This window comes from Oryzias latipes, chromosome 1, assembly GCF_002234675.1.
Source record: "Oryzias latipes chromosome 1, ASM223467v1".
NCBI lineage: Eukaryota > Metazoa > Chordata > Actinopteri > Beloniformes > Adrianichthyidae > Oryzias > Oryzias latipes.
Window position 1 is genome coordinate 1,169,490 of NC_019859.2, and position 6,000 is coordinate 1,175,489.

The following is a 6,000-nucleotide window of genomic DNA, read 5'->3' on the forward strand; positions in this document are numbered from 1 at the left end:
TTCCTGAACAAAACCAGGAAGTTCCTAAGTTAATTTTCTCTTTTTTCTTGTTCTTATAGTTCATGTCATTATCTGTTCTAACTGTGAATGCCAGGGGTATCAGAGACCAACTGAAAAGAAAATGTGTTTTTTGTATTGCCAAAATAAAAATGCAGACTTTTTACTTGGAGCAATAAGGACAGATCTCAGCGTTCCCGCTTTGATTTTTGGCTCATTTCTAATGACATAGAAAATACAGTTGATTCTGTTGAGATTATATCCAATGTTTTTTCAGACCACAATACAGTGTCCATTAAAATTAATATGGAAACTGATGCACCCAAATGCAACGTAGACTATTGGAAATGGAATAATTTACTATTAAACAATAAAGAATTTACTGGTGGAGTAGAAAAACTAACTGATAAATACTGGAAACAAGCATTTACATTAAAAAGATATTCAAATAGTTGGGAGTTAATGAAGTATGAAATAAGATCTTTGGCAAAATCATTTGGGAAGAAAATTGCTAAAACAAAACAAAAAAGAGTCAGAACTAATAAGAAAAATAATGATTATTAATGAAAAAACGAATTTATCTGATCTAGAACAAAAATTACTCATTTCTTTGCAATCAGAATTGAATGAAGTATATGAAGAAAAAGCACGAGGAGCGTTTGTTAGATCAAGAAGAAAATGGTTAGAAAGGGGGGAGAAATATAAAAAATATTTTTTCAACTTAGAAAAAAGAAATTTCGAAATTTCCTGTCTACGTTAAATTAAAATTGATAATTCAATAAGTGAAGATACAAAAAAGGTTTCTCAATATGTTGCAAAATTCTATCAGAGACTTTACACCAAAGATTGCTTTAGAGAAGAAGATATTGAATTATTTTTTTAACAATATTAAAGATAAGATTGGAAAAGTCAGTGAAACTTTTGAAAAGACTTGTGACCAGAAAATTAGAACAGAGGAAGTTGAAGACTGTATTAAATCTCTTAAAGATAATAAAAGTCCAGGTAATGATGGACTAACAAGTGAGTTTTATAAATTCTTTATTGCTAAATTGACCCCTTTTCTATCAAATTTATTTGAAGAGGCTTTAGACATTGGTATATTGCCCCCAACTCTCAGACAAGCCTCATCAAACTCATCCCCAAACCACAAAAAGATAAATTATGCATAGAAAACTGGAGACCAATTAGTCTGTTAAACAATGATGCTAAAATATTCGCTCTTATTTTTGCCAAAAGATTGAAACCAGGACTGGATAACATTATTGATGAAGAACAATCTGGTTTCATGCCTGGTAGAAATATTGCCAATAATATCAGATTAATACTTGACATGATTGATTATAATAAATATATTAAAGATGATAGTTTTATCTTATTTGTTGACTTCTACAAGGCATTTGAAACAATTAGTCACAGTTTTATGATTCGAGTTATTAAAGAATTTGGATTTGGTAAAAGATTTTTAAAAGCAATTGAGGTTCTATACAATGGATGCAGCAGCTCCATTAAACTGGCACAACTCCCAGATGTGACATTAACAGAGGAATCCTGCAGGGATGTCCTCTCAGCCCTTTTCTCTTTTTACTAGTTGCTCAGGTTATGGCCCTTCATTTAAAAAATGTCCATTTCGTGGTTTTACAGCTTTGGGGAGAGAATTTAAACTCTCTCAACTAGCAGATGACAACAATTTTTTTGGCCAATAAACATGAAATAACAAATGCAATTAAAGGAATCAAGGACTTTTCTGGATTAGAAATGAACCTTAACAAATCTGTCCTGTTTCCACTAAAAGATTGTGATTCACCAGAAATCAACGGTATTCCAGTTAAATCTTCACTTACATATCTTGGTGTAATTATTGATAAAAATGAAAAAAATCGCAGTGAAGTTAATTTCAAGCCAATAACTGAACAAATTATCAAAAGATATAACATGTGGTTAATGAGAGATCTTTCTCTGAACGGTAGAATTCTGTTCTCTAAAGCTGAGCGAATCTCTAGATCTGTCTATGTGTCTCTGTCTTTAGAAATGCCAAAACACATCTGGAACCTATTAAACAAAACATTATTTGATTTGATTTGGAGGAAAAAATGTCATTACTTAAGGAAAAATGTTTTATGTAACACCAGAAAATATGGTGGCATGGATGTATTAACCTTTGAAACTTTAAACAACTCTTAAAATAAAGTGGCTAAGTCAGTTATTGAAAGAGGAAGACAATATCTGGAATGCATTTCCCAAATACATATTTGACACAATGGGAGGCATTAAATTCTTGCTAAAATGGAATTATGAAATGGAAAAATTACCAACAAAACTTTCAAACTTTTACAAACAAGCCCTGCTGGCCTGGAAACTCGTTTATAAGCATAATTTTTCTCCAACAACTTGTTTTATTTGGAATAACAGTAATGTACAATACAAGAATAAATCACTTTTTTCCCTAGATGGTATGATAATGATATTGTTTTAATCAGACATCTTTTCAATTCTCATGGACATCTTCTGATGTATGAAGAAATTCGGTGTTCCTGTTCCACCCAGAGAATATGCCATAGTGTTAGATGCCGTTCCAACCAGTCTACTTCAACTGTTTAAAGGGATTTATAACATAAGTCAATTAAGAACCCAGACAATTTTTTTGGACAATGTGGATATTTGTGTTCATTCAGTTTCCAATAAGCAAATAAGAAATCTTTTACAGACTACAACCTTACCTGCTGGGAAATTCTATTGGGAGTCCAAATTTGTGGACATAAACTGGACATATGCCTGGACTATTAGTAATAAATACTGTCTAAATAACAAAATAAAAGAGGTGTCTTTCAAAATATTGCATTGTATATATCCTACCAAAAAAACTTTGAGTAGATTTGTTGTGGATATGGACCTGTCTTGTTCATTCTGTGGAACTCAGGAGGAAACTATTTCTCATCTGTTTGTGGACTGCAGACATACTAATATGTTTTGGATTGAAGTGGGAAACTATATTGGAAATATAACTAAACAAACTGTAGCGGCTGCGGGTTTATGAGCCGCTAGAGAGGCTGCGGCAGGTCCTGTTTGCGACGCGCTCCACAAAAAAAAACTATGACCATGAAATCCACTTTTCTTGTGTTTCGTGATTTATTCCACTTCATTATTGCCTCAGATGACACATGTGGTACGATCCATCAGAAAAGTATTGTGCATAATCAAGTGTAAAAGTGGTCAAAAAATACTGGGTCCTGTGCACCCTCTCTGTGTCAAACCAACAAAACCAAACTAACACAGGTGACAGGTGCGCCTAAATGACGTCTTAACTAATCACGTGACTACACAAACTGTTACATTTTTAGATAAAGACATTATTCTGGGTTACCTTAATGTCAAAGTAGACAAAGATTGTATCTTCATTACACAATTGTTTTTATTATTGGCAAAATTTCATATCCTTAAAGCAAAATGGTCAAACTCCAAACCTAAATTCCAGCAGTTTTTGAGTGAAATCAATCAGTATTGTACCATTGTCCAACATCTGCAAAACCAAAAAGCAATTCCAACTAATTTAATTCTTTTTTTTTTTAATTTATTAAACCCCAAAGATTTTTGAAGTATTGATTCTTTTTGTCTGTATATGTATGTGTATATATTTATATACTTTTTGTTTTATTTCTTATATTTTCTGTAAAATGTACACATTGCAATTTCCCCTGAGACATTCACATTGTTATTGTATTGTGTTGTTTGTCAATAAAGTATGAAAAAAACCAAAAAAAAAAAAACCCAGAGGAATCTTCTCCCTGCTGCTTCCTGCATGTCTGCCGCTGGTCCGGTCTGAACAACACCGGCTGGATGAGCGTTCAGAAAATGTTCCTGTTGTGTGACTTTGTGGCTGGTGGTTATTGCAATCATTTGAAATGACCAAAAAACAAAAAAGACGCGTTGACAACTTCAAATTAGCATAGACGACTTTCTATGAAGTCGTGGACTAATCGCCGTGAGCATCATTTCTTCCTGCAGTTCCTTCACCTGGCCTCTAGAGGGCGGGATGTTTGCAGAAGTGCATTCAAAGACAAACTGAGGAATTTGGTCTTTTTGGTGTTTCTGACATGGTCTGGTGGCATTTTTCTGACGGTGGAGGACGATTTACAGAAAACTGAATCTATGTTTCTGTGTGTTTCTGTATTCAAATGTGTGGCAGTTTCCCCTGACTGAATCTCGTCCCGTTCAGACCAGATCCTCAGAGCTTCGGCCCGGAAGACTCTCCGTCTTTTACATCTGATCTGATTCCCGTCCTGCTGAGGGTCTCCATGGCAACAGGATGTTGAAGCTGAGAAGATGATCTTTGTGAAGATGAGAAGATAAGAAAATGAGTTTTAATGCATCTAAACTTAGTCATTAAGTAAAGTAACCGAGCGAGGAACAGCAGGAAGGTTTCAGTTGAGCGCTGTGACGTCAGGACGAAGATGGGATTGTTTTCCAGAACCAGTGCTCTACTCTGACCTGACAGCTGGAGGAAACCTTTGGGAATCATTTACACACCAGTGCGTGGTCAAATCTGCAGCGGAGCAGATTGACAGGCGGAAAGCGCTGGCGTGTCCTGCAGGCTCCTCCTGAGACCGTGGTCAGCGCTCGCCACAGCTGCTTCCTCTTCCCCTCAGCTGCTAATGGAAGAGCAGACAAAAGACTTCAATTCATCCTCATTCCCTTCATCTCCATGACACATCTTTTCCTCTCTGACTTTGTTCCTCGTCGGGTTACGTTCTCTCCTCGTCTGCAGGAAGAAAACAAAGACGTTTGACGTCTTCCTGGGTTCTCCTCCACCAGCGGTCCGTTATCGACCCGTCTTAAGTGACTGCGGCTTAATGGAGGCAGTCAGTCAGTCTCAATAGCACCATAAGTGAGTTAGCGGGTAACACTACCTGCTGGAGATGCTTTGATGGTGGAATTAGGACGAACACAGAGAGCTTTGGGCTTCCAGCAGCTTTTTACACAAATGATCTTCCACTCTGTGGTCCGGCTCCTCTGTGGTGGATGCGGTTGATGTCATGAGACGATCTTCATCCGGCTGCATTCTGCCAGCTGTTCACCAGCGGCTGTCCTCACATATTCAGAGAACAAGTTGGAATGTTTAACCCTTAAATATTCATGGATACTCTCCATGAGGCGCGATGGAACCGGAGCATTCACAGCGGAGCCGTGCCGCGCCAGAGTCCTCAGAACTGTGATGGGAACGGTACGGCATGATTCCCATCTGTGTCAGAGCGTGGTTAAAACACGGTTAACTGGGCTCTGTCACAGTTTAGTACGATGTCAGAGCACAGAATGAAGCAATCATAGCAGATCTGTACCGCTTCATGGTTCTCTGAATCACAGTTAAGACACGGATAAGAACCGTGCTCTGACATGGTTGAGAACCGTGTCATGGATCCGTGCCGCTCCACGGTTCTCTGAACTGTCATCTGGAACGCCTCTGTAAGCCAACCTCAACCTCAACAGCGGGTTTTTTAGCACAGCAAAAAGTCCACAAAGCTAAATCTGGGTCAAGCAGGGGTCAATAAGGAGCGTGGGAGCGTCAGAGAGGAACCTGGAGGGGTCAGGATCCAGACGAGAGTCGGGGCAGGCGGCGGGCAAACAGAGTCAGAACAGGATCAGGAACCAGAAGATCAGATCCGGATATGACGCTCGGTACTGACGGCAGAGTGGCACAAATACTACTTCACTTAATACTATTTCACGCTGTGAATGACCCCTGGAGGGGAAAAGGCACCACTTTGTAATGACTGATGGGTTAGAAACAACTAAATAAACCTTTTTCTGTTCTTTGCTTTATGTTCTATCAGAAATAAACACAAAGTGGAGGTGGGGGGGGGGGGGGGGGTAAGGAGCCGTTTAATTGAACTCATTTTTCATAATTGGGGGATTTCTTTTACTTCACCATTTTTTGAAACAACAGAGTGCCCCCCCCCCCCGGTTGACGTCAGAGATGGACGGTCCAGGTAAACTACGTCTGTGGGGCGA